At 39.1% G+C, this 24,795-nt stretch overlaps 2 long non-coding RNA genes across 3 annotated transcripts; both read right to left on the bottom strand.

Annotated features, from left to right (window-relative positions):
- Positions 1-3,105: 3,105 nt before the first annotated feature.
- Positions 3,106-5,847, bottom strand: LOC110916318. Of its 2 annotated transcripts, XR_002579650.2 has the most exons (4): positions 5,708-5,847; positions 4,960-5,049; positions 4,358-4,448; positions 3,106-3,272 (listed from the first exon to the last, which is right to left on the bottom strand). It is a non-coding gene; the product is annotated as an uncharacterized LOC110916318 (long non-coding RNA). The 2 variants fall into 2 exon arrangements; XR_002579652.2 differs by lacking the exon at positions 4,358-4,448 and having other exon boundaries at positions 5,708-5,846.
- Positions 5,848-8,324: 2,477 nt separating this feature from the next.
- Positions 8,325-10,156, bottom strand: LOC110918055. The gene is made up of 3 exons (XR_002581046.2): positions 10,086-10,156; positions 9,483-9,573; positions 8,325-8,399 (listed from the first exon to the last, which is right to left on the bottom strand). It is a non-coding gene; the product is annotated as an uncharacterized LOC110918055 (long non-coding RNA).
- Between the last annotated feature and the right edge of the window lie 14,639 nt (positions 10,157-24,795).

Raw genomic sequence — 24,795 nt, 5'->3', positions numbered from 1 at the left:
GGGTATACCCGTCGGGCTTGGGCTTTTTTGCCATCCCTACCGACGCCCTCTACCACCAGCCGTCGCTACCATCGCCACCCTCTGCCATCAAACACCGGCGACATCACCACCACCACCGCCACCACAACCCATCGTCGTTTCCACCCTCCGACACCGCCTGCCATCGCCACCCTCCGCCATCAAACACCGGCGCCATCGCCACCACCACCGAACACCACCGACCACCACAACCACAACCACCGCCGTCGCCACCCTCTGCCACGGAACACTGGCACCAGCACCGGCCACCGACCACCTCCACCACTAGCCACACAACGCTGCCACTACCAGTCGCTGCCGCTGTCGACCGCCACCCGCCATCGCCGACCACTTCCATCCTCCGCCACCAAACACCAGTGTCATCGCCACCACAACCTACCACCCTCCGCCACCACCCATCGCCACCGCCATCCTCCACCACCAAACACCGGTGGCACATCCAACTACCGCCACCGCCACCCTCACCGCTTTTATTCCTTCTTCTTTTCCTAGCCATTCATTCCATTACCTCGTCCATTCCATTCCATCGTACATTCCATTACCTCATACCAAACAAACCCTTAGGGTAGTGGTTTTGAATGATGGATTAGAAGTAGGTGACATGATGTCACACCCCAATCGATGGTGGAAACATCGGAGTGAGACGAAAACAAGATTGCAAGAGACTTCATTGCACTACTTGTGACAATATTTAATAAACGAGATTTCATTACATTTCTAAGATCAAAAGTACATTGTTTGAAACAAAATACAAGGTTTAACAAGAAGCAAATTACAACATAATACAAAAATTTTAATGGGTTTCTAGTCATCCTACTAGATTCCATTCATCATCATCATCAGTTTCCCGCAATACGTATTAAAGTACATGTCAACACAAAAGTATTGGCGAGCATACAAGTTTGATTACTAACATAAGTATAAAAACGGTTAAACGAATCTACATGGCATAAACGTAATTTAGAACACATCATGGCAATACCAGCATGCAACTCTTACTTGTCAACCCAAAGTTTCCCGCTAGCGTAGTCTTGTCGTAGCAATAACAAGACCGTTTTGTTTAACTTAACATGACCTCAAGAATACGGGCGGTGCGTTAGTCCTATAGCGCTATACATGTTAAGGGAGGCTTGATGCAAGTTAATGACAAAGCATAGTGCAAATAAGTTTCTAGCATGTATGAATTCCTAGCATAACGTATTAAGCATGTATATTGGATTGTTTGTTTGTGTTTTAAGCATAAATTATGTCATTGTCTGAGTTTCATAAAGTAAATGTATTGCACCTAAAATTACGAAAAGTAAAAGGGGTCATGTACACTTACGGTTTTTCAAAGCCCTCCAATTTAACCATGAGTTGACGAGTTGTTGAGTTTGGAACACCGAAGTTACCCTACATTGGGGAAACGGAGTGTGTGAGTATTTAGATTTAGTGAGGAGTTTGGATTCGGATTTAAGTATAATAAAGTATATACGAAAAATATATCTCATCTAAATACTCGTTTGGACACTAAGACTTTATGTGTTTTCATGGGTCCTAATTTGCCCATTAGAATCACAAACGAGAAATAAAGAGCAAAGATAATATAGCCTAAGTTCACAACATCTAACCATAATCCAGTTAGTACTATGAATTCGGCTAAATATATATACATTTTATATTATATAGTATAAGTCCATCACGTAGTGTCATATAAGTCAAGCAGGGAGGTATAATTAACCTCATTTTTTATTCACCAAAGCACAAGGTTATCAACATAGTTGATAACCTGGTTGATCATGAATAATAATAAGGGATATTGGCCTCTAATAATCCATACCATATGCCATTGGTCATTGGCAGTCCCACCTTTTATTATTCCCCCTGATAGTCCCACCTTTCAACTATTTTCCTCCACCGGTCCTTAGTTAAAAAAAAACTAACTCCGTTAAGTTTTTTTTTCCAAATTACAAACTAAAGTTTTAGGGCTTTTGATCAGAACGTGGATACGAATCGTTCGATGTAAAACTTACCTCGAAAGGTGCTCCAAACGACTTGATTTTTGTTAATTGGAAGTTTATACACCCGAATTAAAGCATCGTTTTCGTCGTTTGGAGAATAATTTCAAGGTAAGTTTTACATCGACTCGTATCCTTGTTCTGATCAAAAGCCCTAAAATGTTAGTTTGTAATTCGGAAAAATACTTAACCTCGTTAAGTTTTTTTAACTGAGGATCGGTGGAGGAAAAAACAGTTAAAAAGTGGGACCGTCAAGGTGAAAAAATGGTGGACTGCCAATGGCCAATGACGTCTAGTAGGGATTATTAGAGGCCAATATCCCTAATAAGAATTACAAAGTAACTAGTTTTACCAAGTAGCCAAGTAAGATCAACCCGGTTATTCCATACCCATCATGGTAAATGTTGGAGGTGCGACAGGGTTGTGTTACTTTGAGTCTTGGAAGCTACTTGATGAACATAGTAAAACATCAAGTGAGGTAGTGGAACAAGTTTGGAAAGCCTAGGCTTCCATGGTTCACACCTTTACCAAAACACAAGTCTTACAACATTGATGATGGTGAGCTTGGATGGTTTCAACACTTGTAGGTTGTCTAAAACCTTGTCAAAATAGAAAGTTTAGAGGGTGTTTGCACCTCTAAACTCATAAGAATTAACCTTAATCAAGCCCCATAACCATAGATGGGTTTAGGAACAAGATAGCCACAAGATTCATACAAGAAAGTTAAGTTATGAAAAAGTTTGCAATATATAACTCTAAAATAGAAAGTTTGGACCTCAAAATGGGGATGTTCCACCTTAGTTTACCATGGTAAATGTAGGATCGAGTAACGACCAAAACGAGTCTTTCAGAAGAGTTCTAGACCAAAACGAGAGGCGGAATCAGACGTTTCGGTGTCGGTTCAGCTTGATTTGCACTAGAAAGTAGTTTAACCGTCTTGTTTATTGATATGACACGTTTACAGACCTGTAGACACTTCAGCAGAGCTTCTGTAACGCCCGTCTGGTTTTATTAATATTTTAATAAAAAGATACACATTTTATGCTAAAATGTGTCTTTACAAAACTTGTTATACCAACATTCCCAAATGATTACAACATTTCAAAAACAATTTATAAGTGTTTACATAATTCACTTATAACAACACAAATCAAGATTTGACGCGGAAGCTTCATTTAACGTGTGTTCGGTTCTTGCTTGTCGCTTGATCTTCATCCGGATTAGGTCCATCTTCACCTACGGTCAAAACCATGTAAATAATTAGTTTTGGCACTTTAATAATCGAGTATAAACAAGTTCCATGCTTAACGTAACAAAACAAGAAATTATTTTTGTTTTGTTTTCAGCCCCCTCACCCGGCCGGTTCGGATTAAGCACCCGGCCGTGTCAGCTAACCATAAATTTTTCACAGAACCTTCACCCGACCGTGTCAGCTCTGCACTTTTCTCAGCCATTAGTTCTTACCGAAACGGACATAACTCTCTCGTTTGTAATCCGTTTTACACGATTCTTTTTCCTACGCGTCCGTAATTTAATTCTCCATCATATGGAGTTAAAATCCGACATCCGGATTAACAAAATTTAAGACTTTTAAATCTTTGGCTTATTACCCTTTTTACCAAATTTTGACCCGTTCGTGATTTTATCAAACAAACATGTCTATTTGATCTTTAAACCCATGAACTTCATAATTTCAATATCTTCTATTATATTAGGCTCAAAATCACGGGTTTGTATACCTTCTTTAACCCGTTTTGACTTAGAAGCTTATTTTGACCCGTTAAGGGTATTTAAGCACTTTTACCGCATAATTCATATCCATTCACTTCTAGCATTGTACTTCCATATTATTTATCAACTTATCTTCCACCACAACTATATGTGTGGAGGATTTAATGTGGAGATCTATTTATTCCGAGTTTTACCCCTCGGATTATCATTTTACGGCAAAGACTCATATAGAGTCATTTGACCCAAGGATTCGCATATTTCACTTTTTACACTTAATACAAGTATCTATTTGGTCACAAAACTCATTTCTAAGCAACCTTTAGGGGTCGTTTGCTTAATTTCACTTATAAGGGCATTTTGGTCACTTTTACCCCTCCTATTACGACGAAGGACCTTTAAAGCCATGTTCGACCAAAATCCCACTTTTAAAACTATAATCTTGTTTAGAAACCATTATATTTCTAAAATACCATAATCATGACCCAATTTATTCGGTTTACCTTAATGATAACCGAATATCTATATTTTATCCTTGTCTAACTCTTATAGAACCTCAAGTTCTACATGACGAGTTGAATCATTATACAAACCTGGCTCGGATCAATATATTGACCCGTTTCGATACCTTGCCTTAGTAGCCGCTAAGTAATAGCAATGTCAACATTCAATCGATATTTATTCCTGTAATCATACAACTCGACAAACCATTAGTCGATATTGTCAAAGGGTGATATTTTCACCTTTTGACCCATTTGGTCTAAATGACCGTTTACTTTTGCGAGATGGATTTATCATCCTCTCGTCTACATGACTTGTACCGGTTTACACCGTACGGTCAATTTTCCTTATAAATCTATTTCTTGATCATTTTGACCCCTTTATATCTTACGCCATAAAGTGTCCTTCAAAACTAACGGTTATCGTCAACTAGTGACCACCTTACCGTTTTACCCTTATTAATTGTATTGATTTACCTTACAAGGTAATCATTCAAAACTCGTTATTTATTAGTCATTGCATGACTAAATAATCTTATTAGCTCTTTTTAATCATTCAACATGGTTTATCATTGATGTCTTTTGTTCCGAACCGCACATGACGGGTCAAAACATCGTAAGTCAAATATGACTTTTGATTATTCATAATCTATAAAACCAATAGTTGTTAATAAAAGGTGTAAGCTTTAACTTACCTAGTATCCGGATTATGCTCTTTTCCGCGTATACGATCCGTTTGACCCGCTTCTTTCCCCAAGCCTCCATCTAGCTTGTCAAGAGTCAAACTAGCATCATAATTCGTAAGATGGTTAGATTAGTCATCATTATTATGACTAGTTCATCTTATAGACTTTATGTCGTAACTTCTATTCGACTTCATCATAGGTTAGTTCGACTTTCTAAAGTCAACTACCTTTAATCATATAATAAGCACGATAAAGGCACATCAACATTATGATTAGAACCCGTTTTATCCCATATCTCATGTAATTAGTCAAGCTTGCCAATTACGCGTTTCACTTGAATTTCAACACTTTACTTCTCATTTAGGCATTTTAACAAACACCTAATGGGCATTCTTTTATAGAATTTAACAATCAAACTTATGGCTACCTATCTTGCCAATTTCAACATCTTTTACTAGAAGATCATCAAATTCATGGTTAAATGTCAAGATTAACTTCATAAAGTTTAAATAACACTAGTTTGACAATCATGGTTCTAGTGTTCATCATGTTTCTACAAAACCCATTTAAACACCCATAATGGATTATCATGAACTTTATAATTTCAACACTAATTCAACTAGTTATTGACTAGGGTTTACTCCTAGACATGATTTCATCCTAAATTCATCCAAACTTTAATCATGCAAGCCAAATTTTCGATTTCATATGTTCACCAAGAATTCAAGATGGAACTAAATAATGAAATTTGGCATACCTTATGATCCCTTCATCGAGGTGATCATGAATTCGTGCTTGGATTTCGATTTAGGTTGGATTTACCCCCTTCAATTTGTTGATTTTATGCTTGTTAGGGTTTAAGCTTGAGAGCCCTTCTTGGCTCCTGTGTTTTGTACGACCAGAACACACACAAAGGTGTGTGTTTTGGTGTTTTTAGTTTTAATTAATAAAAACCCATTTTCTCATCTTAACCATTTTAGTCCCTCTACTTTACCCAGGTTTATAAAGGTTACTACATCAAGTTCCCTCATTATTTTAAAACACTAGACTAACTAGGTTGATATTCCTAGTTATTTAGTGGGTTCCGGGAGTTATAACCTGTTTTATTTTAAGTCCCGTTAAATAGGACTTCTTATAAACTTACTCCCTTAAAAGCTTTTATTCACGTTGTATTTAATATTAGGATTATTCCTTTAAATCCTAATATTTTCGGGTTAAATTTTACCACTAACGGTATTTCACCCGTCTTTCAGTATTAACGGAGTTTGATTACTAATCCCATTTTCGGGGTGTTACAAGTCTACCCCCCTTAAAGAGGTTTCGTCCTCGAAACCTTTTCTTACATAATTCATTGAGTTTAAACTCAATGTATTCGATCCGAGAAATCTTTTAAACATTACTTATACTTTTAACCATTCGTTAGTATTACCAGAAAAGTATGGTAACATCTGTTTGGTTACTAATTGTCTACATATCTCATACGACATAGTGCAACTTGAAATAACGTAATCTCGTTATTTCCACTAGTTTAGTTAACTTAGCGATATCCATCGCTTTCATATACTATCGAATTCTTTATGAATCCGTTACTTTAACCCGTTTAAAGGTCTTTAGTGAAATCTTTCACTTTTTGCAACAATTTCTTTTGTTTTCAAATTTATTTATTCGGTTCAATTATACCGAATCCACTGCTTACTGTTATTTGATTTGCATATATTCTTATTTGGTTATGTCCCATTACCGGGCTCATTACTCTTTTGCATTTAACGCTACCTTTATCCCGCTTGCGTTTACTCATGCCGTTCGGCATGATATTATATTTGACCCGTTCAACTTTGAAATAGTTGAACATAATTTATTCAAAATTTCTATTTACATTACCTTGTCGTCTTTTAGTTACGACTCAAAACCCGAGTCTTTTAACTTTCCATCCGAGTTCCCGTTTCTCAGTCTACGCATGTGTTTAATTCTTACCCATCAACCGGGTGTTTTACCGAAGTCGTTATTATTGCAACCCTCCCGGTATGCATTAAGACCTCGCTTCATTTTTATATTCCGACCTTGTCTTCAAATTTGACGTTTTACAAGAACGACCCGTTTAGAGACATATTCGCATTTTCCGGGTTTGAGTGTAAGTACACTCCCTCCCAATGCATATCTTGATCATTCTAGATGCTTATGTTCTTCGGGTTCGAGTGTAAGTACACCCCTTCCCAATACATGTCTACATCATTTTACATGTTTGCGTTTTCCGGGTTCGAGTGTAAGTACACCCCCTCCCAGTGCATATCTTAATTGTTTTACATGTTTACATTCTCCGGGTTCGAGTGTAAGTACACCTCCTCCCAGTGCATATCTTAATCGTTTTACATGTTTCTTTGTCCCTTCTCTCGGGCTCATTATCCTAATATAATACGCTTCCGTCACTCGGTTGTACGTTTACATTATGATCAAATATTTTGCTTATCTAATTCATTTGGGTACTTTTTAATTTGTCCCACTCGCCCCGTCCTTACTACATCGGGTGTAAGCGTGTCCATCATAAAAAGTTCATGGTATCATGCGTTCATTACCTACTTGGCCAGAGTAGGCGATCAACACCTGGTATACATGACCTTTTTATAATTTTCACATTACACCCCATGTAACCTCTATTTGTTTCTCTTGGAAGCAATATCCCGGATAGGTTTTCTATTCGGGTTTTTCCAAGTTTTCAATCTACATATGCAACTTTCAATCTCTACGTATTTGTTGCATATTACTATATAATGCTTGCCCTGACAGGCTTTTCTTGCCATTAGCCTTGTTCGCGATCGCTACGTGATTTAGGTCCTTGGTGAGTATGTTCTACTTGTCGTACTTTGGACCGTTCCTCCGTCAAGTCCGCAATTTGTTAGACTCCCGCTATCTTTAGATGCGAGTGTCTTTCAACTAAAACATTTACAAGAGTTAATAATATCAACTTCAATAATCGCCCGTATTATAATACAAGGCTTTTTCTACTATATGCGTCAACGCGCGTATTTTCATCAACTATATCAATCATTTTAATTAGGGTAATGTGTATTACACGATAACCCTATGTGTTGTTTACAACACTTTAACACGCTAAACCATTAACATACTTGTACTTACCGGATTTGCGATCAAGCCTCGAACCGAACACTTTATTCTTTTTAACCTTGAGCTCTGATTACCAACTTGTAACGCCCGTCTGGTTTTATTAATATTTTAATAAAAAGATACACATTTTTATGCTAAAATGTGTCTTTTCAAAACTTGTTATACCAACATTCCCAAATGATTACAACATTTCAAAAACAATTTATAAGTGTTTACATAATTCACTTATAACAACACAAATCAAGATTTGATGCGGAAGCTTCATTTAACGTGTGTTCGGTTCTTGCTCGCCGCTTGATCTTCATCCGGATTAGGTCCATCTTCACCTACGGTCAAAACCATGTAAATAATTAGTTTTGACACTTTAATAATCGAGTATAAACAAGTTCCGTGCTTAACGTAACAAAACAAGAAATTATTTTTGTTTTGTTTTCAGCCCCCTCACCCGGCCGGTTCGGATTAACCACCCCGCCGTGTCAGCTAACCATAAATTTTTCACAGAACCTTCACCCGGCCGTGTCAGCTCTGCACTTTTCTCTGCCATTAGTTCTTACCGAAACGGACATAACTCTCTCGTTTTTAATCCGTTTTACACGATTCTTTTTCCTACGCGTCCGTAATTTAATTCTCCATCATATGGAGTTAAAATCCGACATCCGGATTAACAAAATTTAAGACTTTTAAATCTTTGGCTTATTACCCTTTTTACCTAATTTTGACCCGTTCGTGATTTTATCAAACAAACATGCCTATTTGATCTTTAAACCCATGAACTTCATAATTTCAATATCTCCTATTATATTAGGCTCAAAATCACGGGTTTGTATACCTTCTTTAACCCGTTTTGACTAGAAGCTTATTTTGACCCGTTAAGGGTATTTAAGCACTTTTACCGCATAATTCATATCCATTCACTTCTAGCATTGTACTTCCATATTATTTATCAATTTATCTTCCACCACAACTATATGTGTGGAGGATTTAATGTGGAGATCTATTTATTCCGAGTTTTACCCCTCGGATTATCATTTTACGGCAAAGACTCATATAGAGTCATTTGACCCAAGGATTCGCATATTTCACTTTTTACACTTAATACAAGTATCTATTTGGTCACAAAACTCATTTCTAAGCAACCTTTAGGGGTCGTTTGCTTAATTTCACTTATAAGGGCATTTTGGTCACTTTTACCCTCCTATTACGACGAAGGACCTTTAAAGCCATGTTCGACCAAAATCCCACTTTTAAAACTATAATCTTGTTTAGAAACCATTATATTTCTAAAATACCATAATCATGACCCAATTTATTCGGTTTACCTTAATGATAACCGAATATCTATATTTTATCCTTGTCTAACTCTTATAGAACCTCAAGTTCTACATGACGAGTTGAATCATTATACAAACCTGGCTCGGATCAATATATTGACCCGTTTCGATACCTTGCCTTAGTAGCCGCTAAGTAATAGCGATGTCAACATTCAATCGATATTTATTCCTGTAATCATACAACTCGACAAACCATTAGTCGATATTGTCAAAGGGTGATATTTTCACCTTTTGACCCATTTGGTCTAAATGACTGTTTACTTTTGCGAGATGGATTTATCATCCTCTCGTCTACATGACTTGTACCGGTTTACACCGTACGGTCAATTTTCCTTATAAATCTATTTCTTGATCATTTTGACCCCTTTATATCTTACGCCATAAAGTGTCCTTCAAAACTAACGGTTATCGTCAACTAGTGACCACCTTACCGTTTTACCCTTATTAATTGTATTGATTTACCTTACAAGGTAATCATTCAGAACTCGTTATTTATTAGTCATTGCATGACTAAATGATCTTATTAGCTCTTTTTAATCATTCAACATGGTTTTATCATTAATGTCTTTTGTTCCGAACCGCACATGATGGGTCAAAACATCATAAGTCAAATATGACTTTTGATTATTCATAATTTATAAAACCAATAGTTGTTAATAAAAGGTGTAAGCTTTAACTTACCTAGTATCCGGATTATGCTCTTTTCCGCGTATACGATCCGTTTGACCCGCTTCTTTCCCCAAGCCTCCATCAAGCTTGTCAAGAGTCAAACTAGCATCATAATTCGTAAGATGGTTAGATTAGTCATCATTATTATGACTAGTTCATCTTACGGACTTTATGTCGAAACTTCTATTCGACTTCATCATAGGTTAGTTCGACTTTCTAAAGTCAACTACCTTTAATCATATAATATGCACGATTAAGGCAGATCAACATTATGATTAGAACCTGTTTTATCCCATATCTCATGTAATTAGTCAAGCTTGCCAATTACGCGTTTCACTTGAATTTCAGCACTTTACTTCTCATTTAGGCATTTTAACAAACACCTAATGGGCATTCTTTTATAGAATTTAACAATCAAACTTATGGCTACCTATCTTGCCAATTGCAACATCTTTTACTAGAAGATCATCAAATTCATGGTTAAATGTCAAGATTAACTTCATAAAGTTTAAATAACACTAGTTTGACAATCATGGTTCTAGTGTTCATCATGTTTCTACAAAACCCATTTAAACACCCATAATGGATGATCATGAACTTTATAATTTCAAAATGATGTGCGTTAGGTGTAATATATTTTAGATGTATATTTTAAGCCCTTTTTACACTTTTAGCCAAGTTTTAAATTTATAAAACATGATATTTACTAACACTAAACACACATATGGGCAAGTGCATCCATCGTGGACGTAGTATAGTGTTGGTAAGATACCGAGGTCGTCCAAGGACACAAGAGCTTTTAGTACCGGTTTATTCTCAACGTCTAACCAAATCAAAATGTTAGAAAAGATTTTTAAACTAAGAAAATAAAAGCTAACTAAATGCTGAAAAATAAAATAAAAATAAAAACAGATAGACAAGATGAATCACTTGGATCCGACTCGTGTATTAGTATAACCTTTGATTATTTTCGCACTTTTGCACTTGTTTAAGAGATTATCTTAGTTATTGTAGTTGGCCCCTCATTTGAAGGTGACGTTACCCTCAACCCAGTAGTTTGAGTCAGCAAGGATACAATCCTAAAGGGTCGGATTATTGAAAGATAATGAATTAAGTTATTAATGCAAATTATGGTAGGCCCCTCTTTTGGAGGTGACGTTACCCTCGACTAAGTAGTCTGAGTCAGCAGGGATACAGTCCTAAATAGCCGGGTTATAGTATTAATAGTAGTTAACTTATGAGGGGGTCAAAGAGTTTGGATCCCCGCCATCCAATACCTATGGGCATTGAAGGAGATCCTACTAAATTTGACCCAGGTCCCTTGCAGGACCTCTATAAAAGCAATATGGCTGTAAAATATTCGATGATCTTTATTTATAAACAAAGGCCCTATATATAGGGAAGAGTACAACCAAATAATAAGGAAACGATATATACAATAAATACAAAAGATTATCTCTATATAACCACAACAATCTATTCCTAAAATATATCTAATAATCGACTGGCTAAGACACCCCCTCAGTTTGAGCGGGCGGAGGACAAACGCTCAAGCTGGACCGAAATGATTGGAATAGTTCACGAGATAATCCCTTAGTAAATATATCAGCGTACTGCATAGAGGATGGGACATGAAGAACTTTAATGTGCCCAAGACGAACCTTCTCTCGTACGAAATGTATGTCAATCTCTATATGTTTGGTCCGTTGATGTTGAACCGGGTTATTGGACAAATAAACCGCTGAAACATTGTCACAAAATACCACTAATGCGCGCGTCAAAGGAGTGTGGAGTTCAAACAACAAATTACGAATCCACGTTGTTTCAGCGACTGCATTCGCAACTCCCCTATATTCAGCTTCCGCACTAGAGCGTGAGACAGTAGGCTGACGTTTAGCGGACCATGATATGAGATTGTCACCAAGAAAAACACAATAACCCGATGTGGAGCGTCTCGAATCTGGGCAACCGCCCCAATCAGCGTCAGAATAAGCAACCAAATCAGAGGAGGCTAATTTCAGGATCCGTATACCGTAGTCAATTGTACCTTGCAAATAGCGGATGATACGTTTCATAAATGCAAAGTGAGGATCACGAGGCTCATGCATGAAGAGACACACCTGCTGAACTGCATAAGACAAGTCGGGACGTGTAAAAGTTAAATATTGCAATGCACCCGCCAGACGCCGATATAGTGTCGGGTCCGCGAACAGAGCCCCATCGGTAGCACTCAACTTAGATGACAGATCAACCGGTGTTGAGCACGGTTTACATGAAGACATTGAAGCACGAGCAATGATATCCTTTGCATATTGAGCCTGTGACAAGAAAATACCGTTCTTTTGCTGAGTAACCTTTATCCCCAAAAAATGATGTAACCGGCCCAGATCAGTCATGGCAAACTCCCTAGAGAGCGTGCAAATAATGTTGTTTAAAAGACAGTCATTGGAAGCTGTGAGAACTATATCATCCACATATAACAATAAATATGCAATATTAGACGAGTCCTGTTGATAAACAAATAATGACTGATCACAAGTGCTGCTACGAAACCCCTTGGAAGTGATAAAATTAGCAAACCGGGTGTACCATGCCCTTGGTGCCTGTTTAAGACCATATAGCGATTTCTTCAAACGACAAACATGATTAGGGAATCGTGCATCATAAAAACCCGGTGGTTGATGCATAAATACGGTCTCATGTAGTTCCCCATGTAAAAAGGCATTCTTAACATCAAGCTGATGAATAGACCAAGCCCGAGATACTGCAAGAGACAAAACTGTGCGAATAGTGGCCGGTTTGACCACCGGACTAAATGTCTCATCACAATCAACACCAACTGTTTGTGAATTTCCATTTACCACCAACCTAGCCTTATAACGTACCAAGGATCCGTCCGATTTAAATTTATGCCTAAATAACCACATGCAACGCATGACGGGACGGTCATGTGGACGGGGAACAAGCTCCCATGTTTCATTATCCTGTAATGTCGTATACTCGGTTTGCATAGCATGTAACCAATTAGGATCAGTTAGGGCTTTGGCATACGAGGTAGGAACCGGTGAAAGGTTGAGGGTGTGGTGTATGGCCGAAGAGTTGGACCAGGATTTGGAACGAGTTGTCATAGGGTGTTGGTTAGTAAGCGGAGCGGTGGATTGGGCCTGGGCTTGGGCTGGTATGGGTGTAGGGGCTGGTACAGGTATAGGGGCTGGTGTGGGTGGAACAGAAGGGTTGGACGGGCCGGTGTTATTACGAGGACGACGGGAGTATGTAAACTGGTATGGGGCCGTGACCGGGTGGGGTGCTGGCTGGGTAACGGGCTGGTAAACGGGCTGGTTAACGGGAACGGGTTGGTTAACGGGCCGATGAAAAGTGAAGCCCGGTGGGGTGGTGTCGTCCAAAAATTTGTAGGAGGTAGGATGATTAGGACGTGTGAACGGAAACACGTACTCATCAAAGGTCACATGGCGGGAAATGTGCACCTTGCCTGTGGTAGGGTCCAAGCAACGGTAGCCACGGAAGTCGGGTGGATACCCGAGGAAGACACAACGCATTGACCGATGGTGAAGTTTGTGAGGCTGGGTAGCGGATGTGTTAGGGTAACAGGCACAACCAAACACTCGTAAGTGTTCGTAATCAGGGTGACGGAGGTAAAGGGCAAAGGTAGGTGTGTAAAAATTTAGGCGTTTGGTTGGTAAGATATTGTGAAGGTAAGTGGCAGTGTGTAAGGCTTCAACCCAAAAGGAAGGAGGTAGATTCGCATGAATTAAGAGAGCCCGAATTATGTCACTCAAGCGGCGAATCATACGTTCTGCTCTTCCATTTTGAGAGGATGTTTGAGGACAGGAAAAACGAAAAAGCAAACCGTTTTGTTGAGCAAACGTTTTAAATGCTAAATTGTCAAATTCACCCCCTAAGTCACATTGAAAGGTTTTTATTTTGCGGTTAAATTGGGTAAGAATTAATTGATGAAATTTGGCAAAAGTTGGAAAGGTTTCGGATTTATATTTTAGGGGGTAAACCCACACGAAGTGTGAGAAATTGTCAATTAGTACCATATAATACTTATAGCCTGTTTTACTCGTAATCGGCGAAGTCCATAAATCGCAATGAATAATGTCAAAAGGAGCAAAAGTGTATGTATTAGACGAATAAAAAGGTAATCGTTTACTATTCGAAATTTGACAAGAATTGCAAAGATGGTGACTTTTGTCCTTATTACAATGAAAATTAAAATTGCGATTTAAAATGTCTAGAACTTGCGCCCCGGGATGTCCTAAACGATCATGCCAAGGTAGGTGATGGGAAGCAATAAAGGTGGCTTGAGGCGGCAGTTGAGGCGGCGTGAACGTGTAAAGAGTCCCGGTACTATTGTGGCGAGATAGTGTCTTCTTAGTTTTGAGGTCCTTCAAAGAAAAACCAAACGGATCAAATTCGATAGACACTTGATTATCACGAGTAAAACGTCTGACAGAAATAAGATTTTTAATTATTTGCGGGCTGTAAAGGATGTGTGGGAGTATGTAGGTTCGGTTTAGTAAAGGGTGAAAGCCCGTACCTGATCCTTGAATTGGTAAAAACATACCATTACCGACCAAAATATTACGACACACAGGAATAGAATCAGGGATAACAATTTTATCTTGGTCTTTAGTGACGTGGGACTCGGCTCCTGTATCCATAACGTCTGAGTTCCAAGCCATATTAGGGCTGTTAACCTGCATATTAGCCATTGCAGCACTCAAATCGGTTGGGCATAGGGGGTTCTACACGGGCTGAGTGAACCCGGGTGGTGCAAACTGAGCCGGAGAATAACCAGCAGCCGGAGTAAAACCTGTGAACTGAGCCTGTGAAACCGAAGCTGGGTCGGTTTGCTTATTTGCGGACCACTGTGGCTGGGTCGGGTACGGGCAGGGTGGAGGTGTCCACCAAGCCCAAGTGGGAAACGAAGGCTGCTGCTGACCCGGATAGGCGGTCCAGGGGGACTGATTCTGTGGTCGACCTCTGCCCCTGCCGCGACGGTTTGAAGCCCCGCCTCGGCCTCTGCTGCCTCGGCGATTGGTGGCCGAATAGGATGCTTCAGAATGCTGGTTGCTGTTCGAAGTAGAGCCGGCTGCTGACCCAGAAGTTGGCGCAGTAGTAGCAGCCAAAACAGTTGTTTGTGAGCCCTTTTGTGCCTCAATGCGGATAACTTCATCATTAAGCATGACGATGGCCTGGTCCCAATCAACACCCTGCTGATTAATCAAGGATGCTGTAGTGTTATATTCAGACGGAAGGCCGCGAACCAGCTGAAGAACAAGTCTGGATTCGGTGACAGGCTGATCAACGTCGGCCAATTGACTTGCTAAATCGGACAGCTGTTGACAGTAGTCGTCAACCGACGAGCAAGCTGTGAGAGTAAGATTGCAGAACTTTGTCTCGAGCGCCGCAGCGCGAGCCTTTTTGTTGCTCAAGAAAATTTTTTCGAGCTTCGTCCAAGCCGCTTTGGCTACAGTCGTATGCATGAGTTGTTTCAGAAGATCATCTGAAACGGTGCTGTAGATCCACTGAACGACCAATGCATCCAGTTCCTTCCATTCGTCGTATTCTGGCGATGTAGTGGCCGGAGCGGCTGAATCATCGATGTGGTTTGACACCTTATACGCAACAGCATGAAGGCGAAACAGTTTAACCCAGGCCGAATACGTAACCTTCGATCCGTCCAAAGTTCGGATCTTGGATTGAATATTCGACACTGAGTAGGCGGGGTGGAGGGAATTGGGTTTGTTCGATGGTTCAGCAATGTCTTCTTTTGGCGGCATGATGACGAGGCCGGACGTATCCGGTTAGGGTTTAGGGATCGGAAAAAATGGAAAGAAAGAAACGAGAGAAAGTAATCAGAAGTCGGTTATGGCTCTGATACCATAAAAGCAATATGGCTGTAAAATATTCGATGATCTTTATTGATAAACAAAGGCCCTATATATAGGGAAGAGTACAACCAAATAATAAGGAAACGATATATACAATAAATACAAAAGATTATCTCTATATGACCACAACAATCTATTCCTAAAATATATCTAATAATCGGCTGGCTAAGACTCTAAACGCTAAACAAGGGCAAGTCCCTTACCAAACCGTTCCCTTAACCCCCGACCAGGTAGCCAACATACCTCCATATAGACCGTGGAGATATGAATGTTGAAAATCTTTTGTTTTATATAGACAGTAAAATAATGCCAAGACACCACGGACAAACGATAAGGAAGAATCACCTTCAACATAAGCAACTAGTTATTAAAGTCATTAATACAAAACCAAATAAAAGGTGCAAAAGATAAAAAATAAAAAGTATTATACTAAACACTTGTCTTCACCAAGTGATGTAAGAGACTTAGGCAAACATGGCCTTGATTGTCAAGAACTCTTACGATCAATCTTGGATCCCGAGACGACTCACACACTCTATGATGGACAATGGATGATGGTGGTGGATGATGGTGTTATGATGGTGGTGGGTGGTGGGTGAAGTGTGAGAGAGGTGGTGTGCCAAGGGATGAGTTGCAATGAAACCAAGCACTCCTATTTATAGGCTAAACAGAAGGCTGGGCACGGCCCCGTGTCCGCTGGGCACGGCCCCGTGCCCGTCTGACAATCTCTCTCTCTTCATTAATTGTAATTCGCAATTACAATTAATGCGCCAGCAGTACTTTCGCCACGCCCCCGTGTTCACTGGGCACGGCCCCGTGGTGGGCAATGGAAGCTTCTACAGGTTTGTCTTTTCTGCTGCTTCTTGGGCACGGCCCCATGCTGGCTGAGCACGGGGCGTGTTCAGTCTTCTGCCTTTTCTGTTTTGCTTGGGAGGATGCTATCGAGGGGTCGGGCAATCCACTTATGTTCCTTTTCTTGTTAATTTGAGCTCATTTAATCCTGAAAATACAAAAGGAAGACAAAAACACTCTTTTTCCAACATTAGTACTTAAAAAGGGTTAGTTTTATGCCTCATTTGATGTAATTTATATGTTGCATCTTACACACATCACAACACTAATTCAACTAGTTATTGACTAGGGTTTACTCCTAGACATGATTTCATCCTAAATTCATCCAAACTTTAATCATGCAAGCCAAATTTTCGATTTCATATGTTCACCAAGAATTCAAGATGGAACTAAATAATGAAATTTGGCATACCTTATGATCCCTTCATCGAGGTGATCATGAATTCGTGCTTGGATTTCGATTTAGGTTGGATTTACCCCTTCAATTTGTTGATTTTATGCTTGTTAGGGTTTAAGCTTGAGAGCCCTTCTTGGCTCCTGTGTTTTGTACGACCAGAACACACACAAAGGTGTGTGTTTTGGTGTTTTTAGTTTTAATTAATAAAAACCCATTTTCTCATCTTAACCATTTTAGACCCTCTACTTTACCCAGGTTTATAAAGGTTATTACATCAAGTTCCCTCATTATTTTAAAACACTAGACTAACTAAGTTGATATTCCTAGTTATTTAGTGGGTTCCGGGAGTTATAACCTGTTTTATTTTAAGTCCCGTTAACTAGGACTTCTTATAAACTTACTCCCTTAAAAGCTTTTATTCACGTTGTATTTAATATTAGGATTATTCCTTTAAATCATAATATTTTCGGGTTAAATTTTACCACTAACGGTATTTCACCCGTCTTTCAGTATTAACGGAGTTTGATTACTAATCCCATTTTCGGGGTGTTACAGCTTCGCTGTTGGAATGGGAAAAGTTACAAATGAAATGACTAAACTCCCTATTTATAGAGTTTCTGATTCCCCATGAAAATGCAATGATTCTAATTCCCCACGAAAGTGCCATGTCTATTTCGTGGGAAATCAACATTTCGTGGGAAATCATCTCTAAAACTCTATTTTCCTGAACTACGTGACTTGATCTAACAAATCTAGTGTAAGACTCGATACAAGACGAAGTCGACAGATGTATGCACCAACAGTAAACTTGTGGAAACGATCCTAGAGGTGTTCCAAGCTATCAAGAAGAAGAAAAGATGAAGTAAACATGAAGAAAGGTGAGATAGGTGCTCACTTTGGCACTTAGATAATTCTGCCACAACTTGCAAATACAACTGATTTGGGAGTGTTTGAGAGTGTAGGAGAGTTGGAAATACAACTTATGGAGGCTTGGTTCTATAATGGAGGATTAGGGTCTAGCAGTTAATGAGGTTTAAAGGTGACTGGGAAAGGAAAAGGTGACCGATGCATGAGGATGAAACAACATTCTGCGGATCGCTACCCTTGGCGTCATGCGAAAGCAACGGGGGTGGGGGGTCGCGCGATGCGACGCCTCTTTTGGCCATAACAGTTTGCTTTTATTACATTTCAACCCCTGAACTTTCATGGTTTATCATTTTATGCAATAGCTTTACTATTTTGTATGTTTTCAAGTATGGAAAGCTTAAGTATTCATAACTGAGTATCATGAATGCGTGAATGACGTATCGAATGTATAACAAGTATCCGATTGCAAGTAAACACGTATTTGACGGTTGATTTTATGTATGATACGTATGTATAAAGTATGAAATTTCACTATGATAAAGCCTCGGATTACAAATTTGGAAATGAATACAAATACAAGCTTCCAAAAATAGAAGTACGATTACATCATTATAATTAAAGAAAGTACAAAAATACAGAGCATTACACATGACACTGATGTGGAGGGTCATGGTGACCATGAGTGTCACACCCTCAAATTCCACATGTGGGGTCTTACCGCAAGACGCATGACATTCCAAGATCAAGCCACCAATCATGTTGAACCATTTCAGGTTTAATTGTAAAACATTTAACTCCCACATTCAACATGAATCATGATAATAGATTTAGAAGTTTGAAAACATAAGTTTAAGTTATCAACGAAAGCAAAGGTATACAATCCATACTTAATTGAAAACCATAGTTATTTAGCAAAACAATTTAAACGGTTTAACCAAAAGCCATGACACTCTCCAAGCTGCAAGTTCCCATCCGAGTCGTACCTAACGACCTGCAAAGCATGTAATAGTGTGTCAACATAAAGTTGGTGGGTTAACCGTTTTAGTTAAGCGTAGAGCGTATGTAACACCTCGTAAATTCATTTCCGGTAATGTACTGACACATGTCCCTATTCCCAAATGTGCCTAATGTTGGACGGGAGGGACTATTTTTACAGTAAATGAAAGTATGAATGTGGAGGGACTAAAGGTGTCAACATGCTCAAAGTATGCCTCTGTGTGGCCCTTTACGAACCTCAAGCTTGATGCTATACGGTCCGCAACGCCTTTTTATTTTTGTTCTTGATCATCGTATATGGACCATAGACCCTTGGTCTATACGGTCCGCAAGCAAGCGGAGAAATCAGGAGCGCATGGTCTTTACGGACCGCAAAGGGTATACCACTACGGTCCGTAAAAGGTCGCCAGCTGCAATGTTTTTGTTTGGGCTCCAAGTATACCACCATTTCAAAACTAGGGGCTCCATGGCTATAGCTACTTATGCCACGTCCAGAGACACTTGTACTAATCTCTAACAAGACTCTAACACCTGTGATGATCTCCTTTGAGCTCCACGCGTATAAATAGGTGCTAAGTTGAACTTATTTCCTTGCACCATTCTTAAAAATCATTCCTCTATTCTATCTGGAAGTTCCTATCTGAAAGGAGCATCCTCTTGATCTCATATTCGTCCAAGGATCACTTGTAAGTGTTCCTTTCCTCTGCATTTTCGTTTTATAGGCTTTTATAGCCAAAAGTAAAGCAAACCTGATTTTTGCTTTGACTCTCGATTTAGACCATTACAGCCCAGACATTGTTCGAGTCGAAGATGGCTACGTGATTGTAATTAGGTAGTTGTTAATCCCTCAAAAGGGCACCTCCTGAAAATCACGTTAACTAGGTCAAATGACGAGTCAAAGTTTTATCATTTAAAAAGTCAAAAGTCAGTTTTTCGTAAATGTTATAAACTGATTATGTAAATGTTATAAACAATATTTTAACACTTAAATAAGTTGTAATAACTATTTGAACATGTATGAACATGTTCGGCTCGTCATTTCCAGTTTTAGGGTCGGTTCGCAACCGAAAGTCAAGCAGTTTGACTTCTGCTTTGACTTTTGATTCTGGCCCGATTTAGCTAAGTTAGCTACTAAATTTAAGCTGTAGTATGATCGTAATATAATGTAGGATAACCCTCTGAGGTTATACTACATGATCATAATCAGATTCTGAGTTTATATGCAAGTTTCCATAATATGCCAAACTTTGTCCAAAATGCCCTTTCTACATAAAACAATGAACTTACAAATGATTTACCTACTGATATGTTAACATAATTAACATATTTTGATATTATGAAACTGATCATAACCTGAGTTTTGATTCAAGATCGTAAATTATGTTATTTAATGACTAAAACACCCTTTTGGCGCATAGTATGGTTTTAAACCATAACTATCACAAAAAATCAAATACTATTGATTATATAACATAACTAAAGTGTTTTCACAGAATATACGTGATCATAACTCAGATTTTTAAACAAGTTCTCAAACTATGTATATAATGACCAGAATGCCCCTACGATGCATAGTTTGGTCTTAAATCATAAAACTCATACATGTTTGATTACTTACTGATATTATATCATAAATAAAGTATTTTTACAAAATGAACATGTTCATAATATCAGTTTTATGCAAGTTCTTATCCTATGTCACATAATGACTAGAATGCCCTTACGGTGCATATTTTGATTTTAAAACCATCATGGTCATATAAGTTGCTAACCTACTGATGTTACAACTTATTTAAAGTATATTGGCATATAGAACTTGTTTTTGACTCATCCGGTTACCCGATATCGCTTATATGCGTACGGTTAAACTTATGTAACTGGTTTACGTAAGTTTATCGAAACGGGTCAAATCTTATCATTTTTACTTCAAATTCCAGAACGTATATTGTTTACCCATATTATACAAGTCTTTGTACTTGTTGGATTATTTGAAGACACTCGTAACATAAACGAGACGACTTTACCAAAATAGGCGTGAAACCCACAATTTGGTAAACGACTCTCATTCCGTCCGAAACTATTTTTGCACGAAATTACACCATTAAGCTAGGAGTGAAACCACAACTTAATGGTAATTTCCATTTCAACTCTAGTGGACCCTCGTCAAAGTGTTAAAATTATATTTTGACCCGACGAGTACCAACCACATTTAGGGTACAAAATCGTCAAGTTAGGGGTGAAACTCGCATCTTGTCGATTAAGTCCCATTCCTCGATTTTCAATCTCGCCAAAGTCCCGATTGTTTCAATCGATTAGAGACATGTAGTAACTGGAAGGGTAAGATACCGTTAATCGCTTCTCAACGAGAGTATCTTACCTATAGGCCAAAGGACGTTTTCTCTAATTCGAAAGGACTTTCGACCCACTTTGGAATAGTCAACGTATCTATACCCAAAACAATCCAATGTGTTATGAGCCTCTATTTTATGTATCTCGATTTATATGTGATTTTTTATACTTGAACCTTCGTTCATTTCAAAACCGTTACACATTTCGCATGTTTATCGCAATCAAAAACAATAATAATCTCTCGTGAACAAACTAAATTTACGATGCTTTCCTTTATTCATGATTATGCTATGTGAAATTCATGTTATGCTATGTGGAAACCATGATTATGCTATATTATGCTATTTAAGCATATTATGCTATATGAAACGTTTGAACCTTTTATGCTATGTGAATCAATTTGAACACTTTTATGTTATGTGACGCTTTATGCTATGTGATTCATCTGATGAAAATGATTTTTCTTAAACAAACATTATGATCATGTCTCACCTATTCATCCCTTTTGAATCTCTAAATGTCTTCACCAAACTCTGGATCCTCCAAGAAAACCAAGAAGTATAAAACAGGCTCAAAGAAGAACTCCAACAACTCCGAATCCATCTCCAAACAAGAGTTAGTGGGTTTAATCACTGAACAAATGGCCGACCAAATGGCCCGAGTCATTCCCGACATCGTGAGTAAGATTCAACCCTCCATCGAGCAGGGCTCTGTCGAATCCAAGGTCGAGCAACCTAAAGCGCCATTCCTCTTCAAGCAATTTATGTCTTGCAAACCCCTGGAATTTTAGGCCGAGGATGGTGCCACAGCGTTGCTCACTTCGTTTGATGCTATGGAAATCGCTTTCCGTCAGAGTGGTTGTCCTGACGATTTACGCACCCAAAACACTACTGGGGTGTTTCGCTCAAAGGCCCTGGACCGGTGGACCTTTGAACGAGGCATAAGAGGAGAAGATGTCACCCACGCCTTACCTTAGGCTGAACTAAAAAGGATCACGAGGGAAGAATTATGCCCTTCGCATGAGCTCAGGAAGTTGGAACATGAGTTTTGGTTCCTGAAACAAGTCGACGATGATAACGATGGCTTAACCACCCGTTTCAAGCAACTTAGCATTCTATGTCCTAGCCAGGTCGATACACCTGAAAAGCAAATCAACAAATACATCTATTGCTGCCCTGACTCCTTCATGAACCTTATGGAAGCTGCTCTTCCAGCAACCATAGAGGAAACATATCTTTGGCTGCTTGCCTAAACAGCAACATCGTTCTTCATAGGAATGCCGAAAAAGCTTCCTCGAAAAACACACACCAAGCCACTGTTGAACCTTCTTCATCCGAATCAGCCAAAAAGAACCAGAACAAGAAGCGGAAGGCTTCTAGTCAGAATTATGCGGTTGTTACTCTGCCAAACCCTCAAGCATTACAACCTAACCCTGTAAACGACCGAAAGCCCTACACTGGGGTTCATCCCAAGTGTACCACTTTCAAATTTCACCACGTTACCAACGTAAATTGCCGTCATTGTACCCATTGTAATCGATTTGGCCATAACACTGCTACTGCAAGTACAACCCCACACCACAAGCTCAGCAAGCTCCACAAGCTCAACCTGCTCAACAAAATGCTAAACCAGCTCGAGCCTGCTACAAATGTGGTGATGCAACTCACCTTCGTCCTCAGTGTCCTCAACTTAATCAGGAACAACAACAACCTCCACGAGGGCGAGCTTTTAACCTCAATGTGAATAAGGTGCGCAATGACAATGACGTCGTTAATGGTACGTTTCTTGTTAACCACCTTTATGCTTCGATACTATTTGATACTGGTGCGGACAAAAGCTTTGTGTCCTTAGAATTTGAATCTTTGTTAAGTTGTACACGCTCTACGCTACCTAAGTTGTTTTCTGTCGAAGTCGCCAATGCCAAGTCTATCTTAGTCGATTCCATTCTTCACGATTGCCTTCTTACCCTCAACGATCATATCTTCACTATCGACTTTATACCTATGCAATTGGGTAGTTTCGACATCATAGTAGGCATGGATTGGCTTCGTGAAAACCATGCTGAAATTGCTTGCTACGAAAAGTATGTTCGTTTGCCTCTTCCGTCTGGTGACACTCTACGTGTCTATGGAGACCGACCTTCAAAAGGACTAAGGTTAATGTCCTGCACACAAGCGAACAAATATTTACGTAAACCATACTTTGCCTTTTTAGCCCACATTGTGGAAAAAAGGGCAAGGGAAAGAGCATAAATGATGTTCCAGTGGTGCGTGACTTCCCTGAAGATCTGCCTGGTCCTCCTCCACCCCTTTCAGTTGATTTTCGCATTGACCTCGTGCCTGTTATGACTCTTGTTGCTAAGGCTCCGTACCGTCTTGCACCCTCTGAAATGCAAGAATTATCTAGTCAACTCCAAGAGCTCCTCGAAAAGTGTAACACCTCGAAAATTTATGTCCAATAATATATCAACACGTGTCATGGACTTTAAACGTGTAAAGAATTAAGTCAGAGGGACTAAAGTTGACAAACAAGGAATCTACGTGTGTAAAAGGGTTCAAAATGTCAACAATGGATAAATGTACCTTTAAATAACCCTACATGATGTTTATACCCTTAAACGAATAAATCATGGATCACACGAAGCTAGTTGTGAAAGAAAGTGAGAGATTACAAACTACTGGGTTAAATATGTCAACATGTTTAAAGTATACCTCTGAGTGACCTTTTAACAAACCTGAATCTTTGTAACGATTAATTATGCTCACGAGAATAAGTGATAAAAATTTCACAAGGTTTCGATAATGTATGAGAAAGTTATGATAATATTCGTATACGAGGGGTTAAAAGCGTCAACGTTGAAATTTAAGGCTTTACGGGTGATCACAAAGTTAACCGAGGACTTAACGGAGTTTGGTTATGTCATGGAGCCCTTAAAAGTCAAGTTATAAGGTTAAAAGTGCAAAATAGGAACTTAAAACCACTTTTAAAAGGACCAGGGGCCAAAATGTAAAATGTGCCAAACTTGTAACCTAAACCGGGGACTAATACTGTCCGCATAAGATCCTTATGGATCCTTACGCAGGCCGCGTCCGACCTGCAGCGACAGGAATCACAGGTAGCTGCCTGTTAAAGCTGTTAACCAACTTAAAACCTTGTTTTTACATACCGGGGCTACACCAACCAGTTTTCATGCAATAGGGGCACCTGTAATGATCCCATAACATCTGTAGACTTGCTTGGCATGATCTACTTGCATCAAATTCACTATATAAGAGCTCCCAAGTTTGCAACATTGGACACCTTCACTTGCAAACTTCTACAACTCCAAATCTGAAGATTGCTG

The sequence above is a fragment of the Helianthus annuus genome, chromosome 16 (genome assembly GCF_002127325.2).
Source record: "Helianthus annuus cultivar XRQ/B chromosome 16, HanXRQr2.0-SUNRISE, whole genome shotgun sequence".
Classification (NCBI taxonomy): Eukaryota; Viridiplantae; Streptophyta; class Magnoliopsida; order Asterales; family Asteraceae; genus Helianthus; species Helianthus annuus.
Note: the sequence above shows the minus strand (reverse complement) of the source record. Positions and strands in the feature narration are given on the sequence as shown.